Raw genomic sequence first — 16,044 nt, 5'->3', positions numbered from 1 at the left:
GCGCTTATTCCACTGAACCATCTTCCCGGCCCCTACTCCTATCTATTTTCAACCATTTTATTTTATTTTATTTTTAATGCATTTTGTTGTTGCAGGATCTTACTACACAGCTCAGACTCATGGTAATTCTCCTGCTTTCACCCTCCCCAGTGCTGGGATTATAGGCATGCACCTCCACGCCCGGACTCTGGGGGTGGGGCTGGCGCGGCATGTGGTGCCGGGGATTGAACCTCGGTCTCTGCGCTTGCCTAAGATTGCCTAAGCAGGCACTTTAGTCCACTGAGCTGTCTTTCCAGCCCTATCTTCAGAATTTTTAACTGTTGTTAAAAATAAGAAGAAAACAGGATAGGCAAAGCATTGTAGGATCTAGATTAACGTTCTAGAATTAGAGTTGTAGGATCTAGATGAGAGGAAATGAGAAACATGACAGCTTCATGCAGTGTGCAGTCCTTGCTTGGATCCTGACTCCAAAGAAAGCTACAGAACAATGCAAATACCCATCGACTGGTGTACTGATAAAATGTGAAATAGAAAATTCAGAAAGAGGAATTAATTGCTGGGTGTGGTAGCACATGCCCTTAATTCCAGAACTCTGGCAGACTGAGGCAGAAAGATTACAGGTTTGTACCCATCCTAGTGAATTTAGTGAATTAGCAAAACCCTGCCGCAGAATTTTAAAAAAGGGCCAGATGTAGCTCAGTGCAAAAAGCCTGGAAGGTAGCCCCAACCAAAAAAAGTGTGAAACATAACCTTCTATATGACGGATGAAGACTGGACACATTATGGTAGGGGAAGGAAGCCAGACAGAAATCACCTACTCTGTGATCTCGCCTCTAGGATGTGGCCAGAAGAGTTTAATCTATGGAGAGGGGGGCAGATTGCTTGTTGCCCTGGGTGGTGGAGCACAGAGTTGGGGGTGACAGCTAATAGGTCCAGGAATATTTTTCTGGGGTTATGAAGATGTTTTAGAATTAGTAATGATTTACATTCTCTTAATGAATAGAGGGACTTGTTCTAATGGTGTTTGTATGTAGGATATCATGTCTGCATCTTGTACAGCAATTAACTACTAGGAAGAATGTATACAATGTGTTGATTATTGAAACTGTCCTACCAGTTTGGTTTGGAACTGTCTCATTGCTATTTGTTTCTCAATAAATTTATGGAAAAAAAAAGAATTAGTAATGATGGTTGCACACTTTGTCAATAGACTGGAAACCTAAATTGCACACTTAAAGGGTGCACGTTTTGTGATATGTGAATTATATGTAGAAAAACAAAGACATTGAATGGGACCACTGGGGAAATTTGAATGAACTATCTGCTAGGTAATATTTTTTCAGTGTTACATGGCTTGGATATGATAATGCATTGTGTAAATATTTAAAGATTATTCAAGGATGAAGTACTTATGGATAAAATGTCATGATATTTGCACTTTATTTTTAAATAGAACAGAAAAAATTATTGGAAAATAGCGAATGTAGCAACAGCTAATAGTTAACTTCTAGGTAATGCAGATGGATTCATATTATTATTATCATTTTATTTTATTTTTTGTTTTGCTTTTGAGACAGAATCTTGCTATGCAGTTCAGGCTGACCTTGAATTCACTTATGTAACCCAGGCTGACCTGGAACTCACAGTGATCCTCCTGCCTCTGCCTCACAGGTGCTGGGATTACAAGTGTGCCTGGCATTATTATTCTTTTAAGTTCTTTTTGTAGCTTGATTTACTTCAAACTAAAAATACTGGGGAGGTACTGTATGCCTGTATTCCCAGCATTCTGGGAGTCTGAGGTAGGAGGATGGACGTCCGTGCTCAGCCTGGGCACCTAGCTCAAATACAGGTGCTAAAAGGGGTGGGGATATAGCTCAGTGTGAAGACCCTGGATTCAATCCCCCCACTACTGCAATCAATCAATCAATCAATCAATCAATCAATCAGATAGATTCTTGGGGACTATGACAAGGCATTTAGGAATGCCCTGCCTCTTTTCTGAGTGAATTCTCAAAGGAGAGTAAGTTGTACTCTTCAATACGTCGCTTCCCTTTAGTACTTCACTCACAAACAGCCCGCCAGCAGCTGTTGTTGTTTAGGGAAAATCGTTCTGGGCTTGTACCGTGGTGCCCTGAACGGGTTGTGTGACTTCTTAGCACTGACCGGGAGTCTCTACCCAGAGTGGGTGGTTCTGGCGTGGCTCCGCGGGGGAGCACTTGCCGAGCACGGGGGAGTTCCTGGCTTCCATCTCCCACAACACTAAACTAAATGAATGAATGAAGAAAATTTCCCAGAGGGTCAGTACTGTGAATGAAATCGAGATGATGATGTGCAGGCTGGTTGGGGTGAAGGCCCAAGAAGACATGGGATGGTCATGTGTTTAGGGCAGAGGGTCGGGGGTCACAGCTTTACCCTCAGTGCCTAGTCTGTGAGTTTGGGTGATCACAGGAGGCGGGGTGAGCCAAGCCCCTCACAGGCGGTGAATAATAGATGGTGGGGACTGCTTTGTTTGGGTCTCAGCTGCTTCCACGCAACTTGTTACCAGCTTTCACACATCGCCCTTCATCCCGAATTATCGCTGCACAGTCCCGCAGTATTTGTTGTTGCTTCGTGATTTTACCCCAAGCATGCTAGGAGAATGTCAGATAGGGCTGAACTACTCAGCGTTTACGGTGAGGCAGAGATTCGGGGGTCTCAGTTTGGAGCCAGAGTTGCGGTATGGAAACCGCCAAGCAGCGGCAGCAATGGCATAAGGAAGGTGTTGTGAGGTTAACTGGGAGGTGGGAGCAGATGCGATTTCTGCTTCACCCCTGCCCACTGGTGCCTTCATGCTTTCCCAGAGCGGGGGCCAAAGATGAGATTCAACATGCAAAGACCCAACTGGGAAAATTAAGCGGCGAGCGCTCAGCGCCTGAAAAATATTGACTGTTTCTTTTTTTAAGCTGATAGTCCAAATTTCTTATGAAAGTCAACTTCGACATCCAGGACACAGGAAACAAGGCAAGAGGCTATAGCCAGCTGCCTCAGAGGACCCGGGACACTTTCTTAATAACATCCAGATGGTTCCACAGAAATTGTTAACATCTTGAAAAAAAAAAAAAAAAAAAGGTCAGCTGTAAGAGAAATGAGATCCAAGGGGTAGAGGAAGGACAGGGTAGAGGAGAATCCCCGGGGATTGGAGTGGGCCTGAAACATACACCGGATGGTGGGGTTGTTGCTCCCAGCGCAGAACCTGCGGGGCCAGGGTAGTGACCATCCAGCGCTTCTGTGAGGGCCTGCCGATTGGCAGGGGTGCCTCTGTAAAGCCTCCCGGTCATGCGCGTCCACTCGCTACCTGTGTCTGCAAGAAAGGAGCTTTGCTTTTGCAGTATGGAGGACTGAGCCCAGGGCCTTTGCGCTGACCTATTTCCCAAACCCTTTTAGAATATTTTATTTTGAGGCAAGTTCTTGCTAAATCGCTGAGTTGCTCAGGCTGGGCTCAAACTTGGGATCCTCCTGCCTCAGCCTTCTAAAGGGTGTAGATTACATGCAACTGTGCCCATGTGTGTTTTGTTTATAGAAGACCATTTACCTCTCAGTCTCCTGTCCCTGGGAGGTTCTGAAGACCCAGCTCCCAGGCCCACAGGTTTTTGGTTTTAGGGTTTTTAGTTTTACCAATAGGTTTTAAGGGCTTATAGCAGTATTTAATATGGAACACTGTTACATGTGTAGTATATTTTTATAATCACATATATGGTACATATCTTAACATACAGCAAAGTATAAGTTCATCTACTGATAATATGCAAATAGTTTAATGTCTAGTTAAATACCCATAATATCTTAACATGTCAGCTAGATTAGTTCTTAAACTTAGTGTTCATTAAAAGCTTTATTACAAGGGCCAGCCAAATAGCTCAGGGGATTAAAAGTGGCTGCAAGCAGGCACAGGGGCCAGGGGTTTGATCCCTGGGCCTGCCTTGCTGGCCCCGCCCCCGGGGCACAAATTGAGACTGGGCATGGTGGCATGCTCCTGTAATCCCAGCTCTTGGGAGGCTGTAAACAGGCGAATCACTATGAGTCTGATCTAGTAGTGAGACCCTAAACACCCTGTAGACCCTTCCCTAAGATATAAAAAAAAAAAAAAAGCTTTATTATAGGCCAGGTAAATAGCTCAGTGGCATAAGCACCTGCCTGGCAAGTGCAAGGTCTGATCTCTAGTACAAAAAAAAAAAAAAAAAAAAAGCTTTATTGCATTGGAAAACAATCCATAGGTTAGATTTTCTCATTTCCCAAGAATCGTTTAAACATCAGTTCTTTAACACCAAATAAATTTAAAAATCATTCCAGGCTGGTGATGTCGCTTCCTGGTAGAGTACTTCCTAGGGTATGCAAGACCCCAGGTTCTATCCCCAGTACCAAAATAGTACAGATACAAGTCCTTCCATAATCTTGCTGGGAAAAAATGTCATGTATGTGTAACATACAGCAAACATGTATGTAACATGGAATGTGAGTGCTTTGCAATGTGTTTCCTTCAGGTGGGGAAGAGAGCCGACCCCTGGAGGAAGAGGAGGAGGCTGCCGGTCCTCAAAGGCCTTAGCACAACTCTAGTTTTCTGAAGACAGCTGGGGGCTTCCTCCTCCTCTCCTCCCCATGGCCTTCCCACAGGAAGAGGAAATGACTTGCTTGTGGAATGTATCCGTTTGCATGCAAATTACTTGTTTGGAACCAAAAATGGAGAGGGAAGTAAGAGCCAGGTCAGGGTTAGATCAGCCTTCAGCAAGCCTTGGGAAGGCTTTCGTGTCCCATGACATGCCTCCTACAGGTCACTCCAAGCCCCAGTGACACCTCTCCTGCCTCCCACCCTGTCCCTGCTCTACTAGGATTCACCCTCTTATTTGGCTGTGACAGCAAGAGATCAGAGCTGTGACCTCCTGCGTTGATTGCCTTCCTCGAAGTTCCTACCTTGTAACTCAGGAAGCATGCGGGAGTGGAGGATGTGTGACAAGAATATGCGCAGTCTGGAGCTTGTAGTCTGAACTGCTTGGGGTATTTAGTCTAAGAACTATATGTGTAATTAAAGAAAAAAAAAATCCCAAACCTACAGCAAGAACCAGATTTTTTTTTTTTTTTCCCAACAAGCAACGTTACCAAAGAAAGACCAGGATGAGAACCCACCAGACCTAGTTAGGGAGTGTTAACCAGGTAAATTCATTAAATGGAGCCTTCTCTTCCTTTGGGAGAATACTGACATTTAAGCTTTGGCTTCTTGGGCCTGTGCTGGAGGACTCTTCAGTGGAATGCAATGACTCCTTCCTTCCTCCCTAAACTGAAATCCAGGCTATTACAATTCCAAATGGACAGAGAGTCCTGCCAAGTTTGTAGGAAATTGGAATGACACTGTGGGTTCCCACCACGAGGGATAGCAGAAGCTGAACTCTTGGATAATAAGTAACATTTCCCTTGTGTTTCCCAAACGCATCTATTTTTATTTTAAGGGGTTCTGTGTTTTCATTCAGTTTTGTGAACAGAAGAATCCATATGGATTCATGACCAAGTCCACTAAAATATAAAGCATGGAACTTATCAGTAGTATGGTGAAATATCTGCAAAGATTCAAGAATAGGTCAGAAGTAATTGCAGACACTTTTGAACACCTGTGAGAAGTCATTGACTCATTTCTAATGGCCACCTTGTAGGCATATGGCAGAGACAGTATAAATCAATAAATCCATGTAGAACAGATACGTCTTTGACAAAGTATAACTTATTTAAAACAAGTTATAAAGTAGCTGTTGAGACACAGTTTGTATTCATTTAATAAGTTGTTTTTTGTTTTTTGAGACAGGGTCTCACCATGCAGTTTGGGCTGGCCTTGTACTCACTTTTGTAGCTCCCAGGCTGGTCTCGACCTCACAGAGATCCTCAGCTCAGTCTCCTGAGTGCTGGGATTATAGGCGTGCGTCACCACACCCACATCCAGGGCCCAGACAGTACATGTGGTGCTTGTGCCTCTGAGCTATCTCTCCAGCCCCTAATATGTTTTAAATACATAGATATTTTTCATAAAGTACAGAAGCTCAGAGATAGAAGGACTAAGTCCCATGCACAAAACAGGTACATTTTTATTGATAGTTTTTATTTTTATTTATTTATTTATTTTTTAAAAATTTTTTATTTATGTATGTGTGTGTGTGTGTGTGTGTGTGTGTGTGGCCAGCTCAGCCCACCAGGGGGGGGGGTGGCTGGCATGTGGTGCTGGGGGATTGAACCGCGGTCCCTGTGCTTTGCCAAGCTTGTTCTAAGTAGGTGCTTTAGACCACTGAGCCATCTCACCAGCCCGAAAGTATGAGGAAATCTTTTTTTTTTTTTTTCAGAAGCAGGAATTGAACTCAGGCTCTTGTGCTTGCCAGGCAAGCGCTTATTTTACTGAGCCATCTCCCTGGCCCCCTTATTGATAGTTTTTAGTAAGCTTCTTTGAAAATAGGTGTCAATGGTGAATTTGATATTGTCTTGTCCATTTCCTTATTTGCTTATGTATGGTATTTTTCCTCGCTTCTACTTCTACCTCTCTTCTGGGCCGTTACCTGTCTTAATTGTGTACCCCTAGCAGTAGGGCTGTGCTGGAGACATAGTTTTCTTAATAAGCATTCTTTTCCCTCATCTCCAACAATTTTTTAAAATGCTTTTTAAAGCTGGTTAGTTATGAAAAAGACCTAGTACATACTCATTTTTTGTTGTGGTTGTTGCTGCTTGTTTTGCCTTATGCTGCACATTAACTGGGCAATGCACAATTGTATTCATTTTTTAAATATTTGCCTGCTCTGTACCAGGTACTGTTCTTGGGAGGAGAAATGCTGTGTCCATGGTGCCTACATTCCAGTGGGCAGAGCCAGAAAAATAAGTGTGTATTTGTCAAGTGGGCATACATATTATAAAGCTAGGTAAAGTAGAAGAAAAGGGTGCCTAGGCTAGGATCTGTAAAGGGGCAATGGGGAGCCAACTGAAGAAGGCTGTGGAGCTGCCCTTGTAAAGAACCGGAGGCAGAGCCCGCTCAGCTAGAGAAGGCTGTGTTAGGCTCAGCCCAGGAGGCGGGGTGGGCCAGGCAGGGAGGCTCTGGAGGCCTGGGCTAACTTTAGCTTTTGCTCCTTGAGAAATGGGGAGGTCTCCAGAGGGTCCAGAGCCAAAGAGTCTGTGACTCAGGTTTGAAAATGCTGCTTCTGGCTGTTGTGTGGCAAAAGGAATGGGAAGGGTAGCTTGGGGGACCTGTGAGACCATGTGGGAAGACGGAATAACTCAGGACTGGGGCAAGTGATACGCTGGGCTAAACGGTGATATCAACATGTTCGGAAGCAGGGCTTCCAGGATGCACCGATGGCATGGGTGGGAGCCAAGCATTTTACAGGATAATAGCCTGCCTTTTAGTGACATGGAGGAGACTGTGGGAAAAGCAGGCTGGGGAAGGGGAAGGAGTAGAGAGGACAGGCTGGAATTCAGAGTTTGTGAGCGAACCTGTAGGCCAGAGGCCAGGTGGGCAGTAGCAGAGAAGAGGATGGAGGCCTAGCCTGAGCCCTTCACCAGTAGCTTGACCGCTGTGCCCTGACTGCCAAGGCTGAGGAAGACGGGGTCATGTAGCGTCAGTGTAAAGCTACACAGACAGGGACCCTAAGTGACCCCAGATCTGAAGCAGTTCTGCAGTTACAAGGGAAGTCGGCCAACAAGCTCTGAGCATCCAACCCTGAGTGATCCTCAGGGCACTTGTTTAGTCTGTTCCTTTCCTGCTAATGCCCTTTTTCTTTATTGCTGTACTCTGCACCATTTATTGATTGAAGGGACCATAAAGCGGCTTATTTTTAACAAGACAAAAGACTACAACATGGAGGTCTAACTTCAGAGTTTAAACATTTGGCGTTTTGCTGCTTATGTGGGGTTCCTGCAGGCAAGGACACATACAACCCTCCCTCGTATTCTCAGGGAGGAGCCATCCTGGGTCCGGGGAGACTTGGCAGCCAGGGATGGATCCAGCCAGGGAAAGGATGTGTGAGGTCTCCTCTGTGGCACCAGGCTGGTGGCTCAGATGATGGGTGGCAGGCAGGAGTGCTGGACAGCCTACCTCTGTCTGTACCCGGAAAGATCTTGTCCTTTTTAACCTTGGGAATTTCTGCAGCCCCAATTCCTTTGACTCTCAACTGTACTGTCTTTAGTTCCCCTGGGACCCAGTATAATCAGCCAGCAAATTCCTTTTTCCCTCAACTTAAATCTGAAGCCCCATGGGCCTTTCCCATAGCATATATATAGCACTCTATTCCTGTATGTATTGTCTCATTCACAGGAAATAGTGTCTGAATTACATCACGGACTAGTTCTACTGTAGTCTATTGACTTTTTTTTTTTCTTGTGGAACCATTGTGGGAATGACATGGTTCCTGTCCCTGATAGCTACCATATCCTATCCATTATGTTCAAAATGCTAGAGCTGGTGGCAGAGTTGGAAGAAACACAGTGAATGCCATGCCAGGCTGTCTCGCCATCTCTTCCATATTGATGTTTTAGCAAAACTTTTCTCTAAATGCTGCCCTAAGCTCTAGATGTGGATATATAGCAAAGCAGGATACTTTTCCTTATTTATGAGCAAAAAATACTATCTTTCTAAAGTTGCTGTGGGGGTAGGAATTTATTAGATCAGTGTTACAGAAAACCACTAGACGTCTCCTATTTAGGGCAGGGTCTATAGGGTCTCACTACATGGATCAGACTCATAGTGATCCTCCTGTTTTTGGCCTCCCAAATTCTGAGATTACAGGTGCGCACCACCACGCCCAGTCTCAGTTGAGGTCTTTGTAAGCCCCAGGAGCAGGGCCTGCATGGAAAGCCAGGGATTGAACCCCTCCCGTTACGCTCTGCCTAAGCAGGGGCTTTAGTCCGCTGAGCTATCTGGCCGGACCTCTAGTATCTGTCTTTCCCTTCTTCTATGATAAAACACAGAATCCCCAATTTTAAGATGGGCCTGCATTCTAGAGAGAAAGTTAATGAACAGTTAGTTGGGGTTATGGTGTTAGAAATGCTCTCGGGAATAAAAATCTGTCCTGTAGAAGCCTTGAAGATGGGAAGGGTACAGTGGTGACTGGGTTAGGCGCGGCCTCCCGCACGATGGCAGTTTCTGTGGCAGCAAATCAGAAGGCATGAGGAAGAGGAAACATACACGTGAATGGGCCTTGAGACTACATTTCCCAGCTTCCCCTACTTCTCCTGGATAGGTAAAAAAACTGAGTTCAGGTCAACACAAGTAGGTGACTTTGCCTAGAGGCAGCTGCTACTGCTGCACAGAATCCCACCTAGGAGGCATTTATGCATATGCTTTATCCCTTCTTCCTCATGCCCAACTAACAGTTGGCTAACTTTCTCTCTAGAATGCAGGGTCCTGGCCCTTGCTGCCCCCAAGCTGTGGAGTAGTGGTCCCTCAGGGATGCTGCGTCATCCTCCAAATGGTTCTTTGTCACACCCGAGAGCAGTGGGCATCGCTTGCTACCTGAATACCAGAAAGTGAGCATAATGGTTTCCAGCTAAGTGCGACTTGGCTACCCTGCCCCTTCAGCCACAGAGACGTGTCCCTCTGTGTACCATCGCCTTCTGCTTAGTGTTTCTATACACTCTAGCTATAGAGTGTAAACATATAAACACCCATAGAGTTTTTAAAGGCAGCTGAGAGAGATGCCTATCACTCCCAAGACTGTTTTTTTTTAAATTATAGAAATTACACATGTAAAAGGCAGTATGAAAGCCTATTAACAATCAAAAAGCTCCATATTCTTAGTTCCACTACCTAAAGTCCTGGTATGAAAAGCTTTCAGTCCTCTAGAAATGCCCATGTGTGTAAAAAGCTCTAAGAAAAAAAATAATTTATACATTTAATTACTTTTACATACTATAAATGAGGGTCTACCATGAAGTTAAGCATAATTCTAAGCATCTTTCATATACATATATGAATATATATAAATATATATATATCAGCTTCTGACTACATAGTATCCCGTTGTACAGAAGATGTATCGTAATTTATTCAAAGGGATTCCTGTGAATGGCTATCTGCTTGCAGAATCTGGCTATTCTTGAGATTGCCGAGACAGATTGTGTTGCGCACACATCTGCGTAGCAGTACATGTGGAGGAGGAATTCACACAGCCAGAGTTCCTAGCTGAAATTGGATGTAAGTATCTGAGCAGCACGCTCTACGTTTACATTCCTAGCAACAGGGTCAAGAACTGCCTTTGTGTTTTTTTTTTTTTTTTTTTTTCTTTGCAGTAGTGGAGATCAATCCCAGAAGTGCTCTACCACGGAGCTGCCTCTCAGCTCTTAATAAACAGTGTTTTATTTTGAGACAGAGTCCTAATAAATGTCTCAAGCTAGCCTCACATTTGTGATCCCGAAGCGCTAGGGTTACAGGTGTAGACTGCCAGGCCTGGCAGGATGCTTGTTATCCTCGGGTCCCACCTGGAGCCACAATGGGGCACTGGTTTTTTTCCTGTTCACTTAGGTTTTGTTGTGGTGTTAGAGTTGCTGTTCACAAAGAGCACAATACCTGAATTTTTTAAAAGACAGATGAGAAACAGGTGAGTGATCTGTTTCATCATCATACTTTACGTTGAGGAAATACATTCTGGACGAAAGTTCCATCTTCTTGTTGAAAAGATGCTAGTGATTATTCCCATCTAAGGTATGGATATAATGAACTAGAAAGAAGGAATAGCTGGAGGTCCCTTGAAAGCCAGGATCAAGGACACCATGAAGAGCATAGAAGCCCAGTCTTCTTCCAGGCTCTCTGGAGGCCAGCCCACTGCAAAGACAAAAGAGATTTTGAATACGGGCGGAACAGAAAGATACCTTATATCAGCCCTGAGATAAATTCCACATTTGGGGTTCATTAAATCCCTGTGATCTTTACCCACTCAGCCTCACACTTAGCAGTCTTCCTGTCTCAGAGTCTTTGAAAAGCACGTGAGGGCAGGCAGCAGGAGTAGAGGTGGCAGCAGAGGGGCCTGGTCCTGTGTCCCCAGTGCCCACCAAGCTGCCGGCTAATTGCTAAGAACAGGATTGAAATCTTTGCCTGGAGTCTACATGTATTTTGTCCTCTGTATCTGCTCTGGTGGTATTTCTAAATATACCTAAATATACCTATACTCTTTAGGCTCCTGCCTGCTGTTCGCCTACAGTAGAAGAGCTCTTTGTGGCAAAGGACTGCCAGGCTCCTTGAAGCATCTCTTCTATGCTGGCTAAAGGGCTGCACAGAGCTGAGTCCCATCTCATTTTGGGTTTCTGCCTTGCTGGGCTTGCCTGGAACAGCTGTCTTGGAAGTAGGTAGCACCCTCTTCTGGGCTGAATCCAGATGTTTTCTGTTTGTCCTAAAGTCATCTAGGATAACATCCACCAGCACTTCCGTTTCTCAGGTTAGCACTGCCCCATCACTGCCCCCTCCTGGTCCCTTCTACTTTTTCTTTAAACACTGCATACTAGACTGTTTCCAAATTCAAAGCAGTAATAATGAGAGAGATTCTAAGTAAGATTTGTTAGGGAGCAAGAACTTATCCCTGTACTTACTACATGCAGGACACAGGGGCAGGGTTTTGGTTATAAAAAAATGATAGGCGATATGACAAATGCATAACTAAATTTATATGAAATACTGTTTTATTTTTTTTTTTATTTTTTTATTTTTTACATTTATTTATTGTGTGTGTGTGTGGCCAGCTCAGCCCACCAGGGGGCGGGTCTGGCTGGCATGTGGTGCTGGGGATCGAACCGCGGTCCCTGTGCTTTGCCAAGCTTGTTTCAAGTAGGTGCTTTAGACCACTGAGCCATCTCTCCAGCCCCTGAAATACTGTTTTAAACAAGCAACACAGGTGCTGAAGGGAATCCCTTTGTAGATGTGTGTTGTCAAGCAGTCTCTTCCTGAAATGGCAGATGCTGGAAAAGATAAAGGAAAAATCTTTACCTCTGAGAAGTCTTTGAAAAGAGATGCAGTAGAAGGTTCTTTTATAGCAGAGGTTCATATAAAACTATACAATGTAAGTCTTTGGGCTTTTCCTACCTTCATCTTCTGCATTCTTCCTTTTGGTCAGTCATTTGTCTTACAATGACATTGGCAGAAAACAAAGGTACTTTAATGGTACCTTCTCATTCACAATCAGCACACTAGTTTCCATTTCATCAAAACATTTACTCTAGTGGACGTATAAGTACTTTATTTAACTCCGCCTGCGTACTAATGACCATGGGCATTGATTCATTGTATAAGTCAAGGACTGCATGCACTTAAATTTTCAGTGCAACAATAAAAAATGCTAACAGCTATCAGCTTCATGAGTTTTTAGCTGAGGCCGGGCATATAATAATTTTACATTGTTGTGTCTGATATTCACAATTATCTATTGGGATAATAACTACCTTTATTATCCCAGTTTTGCCAGGTGAGGATGTTAAGGTTCAGAGATACTCAGAAACTTGCCCGGGTGGCAGAGATGGCTCTGAGCTTGGAAGTCTAGCTCTAGGGACCTTGTTCATTGTGTACATTATTCCTTAGTGCTCAGAAGTAATTCAGGATGTTCCGTAATTCAGTGAAGAAGGAGATCACTGTGTTAGCAAGTACAGTTCACTGCGTGAAAATTAATGTCACTTGCCGCAATACAGAGTTGAACTAGGAAGGAAAGGTGGTGTTCTCAGCATCTTGAGGGGGCCTTATTAATGGAAGAGGCACTGAGCACAGGACTGGCTTAGGCTAACACATCCCCCAGCCCTGTGCATCAGGATTGTGGCCAGGACCTACTCAGGGCTTCCTGTGTTCCAGGCAGCATGCGCAAGGCCCCCAGGTTGGTTCATTTAGTCCTTACAGCAAACCCAGGTTAGGGAGGAAGTTCAGAAATGTGAAGCACAGTGCTTGAGGTTACACAGCTAGGGGCTGGTGGCGTCAGGACACGTGACAGCTCCCCAGGCTTCCTCTCAATCCCCGAGGATCCTCAGATGGTGAAAAAGGCCCTGGAATAGCTGTCTTGTCTCGCTGAGGATCCCCTCCAAAAGGGCAAGGGTCCTCTCAGAGGAGCGTTCAGGGAAGCATTCCTGATTCTAAGGGTTTGACGGAGTGTGCCTGTGCAGCAAACCCAAGCCGGACGTACAAGAGCCTCGTTAAGGCTGGAGTGGATTGTAAATACTATATGTTTGCATCTAGGCCTAGAACAAGGCCTGTAGTTACCTTCTTTAGCGTGAGTTCTTGTAGTAACTTTGATAGACAAGAAAAAGGCAGCCCCAGTTTTGGGTAGCGGTTGATTTAAGAACCCTTTCCTCCAGATCCATGTGCAAAATGGTTCTGGCTCCTCTTGTGAGAGATCAACTAGGTTTTCCAGTGGATTTGGAGGGCAAAACTTTGGAGACAGAAGGCCTCTGTTCAAATTCTTGCCCACCCCCTTCCCCAAGTCAGCGACCCTCTGCAGGGTGGCAGGGGCACGGGGTAAGTAGCAGCTCCTTAGTAATAACACCATCCACCGGCTGGTTGTTTCCCTCAGTTTGCAAGACTAAAATTCTTAGTCCCAAGTTGAACTCAAATGTGGAGGAACAAACACCTGGCCCCAAATATAATTTCCTCTCCGAGCTCATTGCAGCCGGAGGAAATCGCAGGGGGAGGGCCTCGTGCGCGGCTGCGCAGCAGCCCCATAATTTCCAGAGCCCTTCTCCACTGACACATAATTGTCAGATTGTTTTATGAGAGCTGCTTCCTGCCCCCTTCCTGCCTGGCGTCCAAATGTGCTCATTCCCGGGGAAGCCTCGCATCTCCTCCTCCTGGCCCTTAATCGCTCCTTTCCTGCCCGTCCGGCCCCGGGGCGGGCGATTTCCTAAATCGCTGGGAATTGGCTTCCCGCACGCGCGCCCCGGGTGGGCTGGAGGAGCCGAGCTGGCCGGGCGGGGCAGCGGGCCGAGATCTCCTCGGGGCCCCGCGTGCTTTGATGTCGCCCTCCGGGCTCCTCCGGCCGTCCCCAGGCCTGCGAGTCCGCGTTGCTGGGCGGCCTGGTCCGTGGGGTCAGAGGCTTGGGTGGACCAGGTCCAATCGTTGCCCAGACCCGGCCAGCCCTGCAGCACCTCCACGCCCAGCCGGCCCAGGCCAGGTTCCGTCCAGGTCTTCCTCGCTGCGCCATCAGAGACACTCCTCTCTGCCTGGACGCTTCTGTCCTCATCCAAAAGCTGATCTTTAGGAGGAAGCGCTAAACGTTCTGACGTTTTGTAGCTTAATTTCCCCCATTTGAGGAATTTCTGAGGAAGCAGCTTGGGGCTTTTTACATTTTAACTATATATATTTTATTACTAGAGAAATACACAATCACAGTAAAAGTTTCAAACAGAATCGCTTCCAGCTGGAACCACAGTCAGCAGTTCTGGGTATCCTTCCAGAAGTGCCTGCGCACAGAGGCGTGCGAAGTAGGCCTTTTATTTGTTTGTTTTATACAAATGAGAGCATATTGGACATCTTTCTCTACAACTTCCTGCTTTTCATTTAGCGCATTTTGGATATTTGCCTCTTCAGTAAACCCAGATTTACCAATTTTAAAAACTTGGTAGATAGTATTCTATGAATGTATTAATGTATTTAACCAATTCCCTATTAACGAGTCTTTAATTTTGCTCTATTACAAACAACAGTTTTAATAAGTATTTTAAACGTGTGTGTGTGTGTGTGTGTGTGTGTGTGTGTGTGATTAAAGTGTCTGGGAGATTAAAATTTTGAGAAATGTCAAATTGTCCTTCAGAAAGGTTATGCCAGTTTAATAGTGTGTAGGAATAACTGGTTGTGCATATTATCACAAATTTATGCACAAACTTTTTTCTTTCTTTTTTATTTTTATTTTATTGAGAAACAAATATGAATGAGACAGTTTCAAACCTGATTAACAGGACAGTTTTGATAATCAATACATTGTACATTGTTATCTTCCTAGTGGTTATCCATAGCACAAGAAGCAGACAGGCTATCCTGTCCAAACACCATTAGTGCACCTCTTTCTTCTCATTGAACTGCAAAAGTAGTCATATATCTATCCTAACCATTTTGTATATATAAATACAAATTGATCTTTCCTTTGTATCCCTTTTTTTTTGTTTAGTCCTGTCAGAGGTGGGTATTCTATTGGAATCTAAATACTATAGGTGTTTGAATTCAGCAAAACAATCCAACACTGTCTAGTAGTCTTTAATATTAGTGGGTTATCCTCAGAAGTTATTGACTTAAGCCATTTACAGCTCATCGTGTTAATATGGCTTTACTTTATATACCTTGTTTTTGTACTTTTCTCCTGGATGGTTAAGACCAAGATAAAGCAAGACCTATATAACAAGAAATGTAACTTTGTATCTGATAAGGTCAGTCAAGTCCCCTTAGGATTTATCCTGTAGCCCTGTACTGCACTTGTAGATCATTTGTCAGTGTCAGCCATGTGGATGAGTTATGGCCATTGCTTGACCATTTTGCTCTTTGTAAAAGCCTGAGAGAAAGTTTTCTCTCCATGTGACTCTCCCCAGGCAAACTATACATCATCGATCACATTCCTCTGTGGCTCCATAATCTCCTTGATCAGAAAATTTGGAGCACAACTGAGTTACATGTTGTTACAGTACAGGTTCTCCTATGTCCTCAGTCTTCACTGACCCTGAAAGGCTAGGGCCAAAATGTTGGCTGACCTTGCAGCCCTTCCTTTTCTCCAATTTTGATCTGCTAACTTAGGTTGTTAACCCTCCAGAAGAGAAGCTTATTATTAACCTGCAATATATACAGTTCAGTTTACCCTATGTGTTTAAATATCAAACGTCTTTGGCATATCATGGAACAGGTATTTTCCATCAAATGTTGATATGTTGAACTTTAAGTCCTTACAGAATATGAAGGAAAAATAATTTTAAAAAACTAGAAATGAGCATTTACATATTTTTACAAAGAAATTTAGAAATCAAATCATATACAGAATTGTAACAGGACAGACCTGTGACATTTTTTTTTCTTATTCTTGTCTTTTTTTTTTTTTT

The sequence above is a fragment of the Octodon degus genome, unplaced genomic scaffold (assembly GCF_000260255.1).
Source record: "Octodon degus isolate 3935 unplaced genomic scaffold, OctDeg1.0 scaffold00185, whole genome shotgun sequence".
Taxonomy (NCBI): Eukaryota; Metazoa; Chordata; class Mammalia; order Rodentia; family Octodontidae; genus Octodon; species Octodon degus.
Note: the sequence above shows the minus strand (reverse complement) of the source record.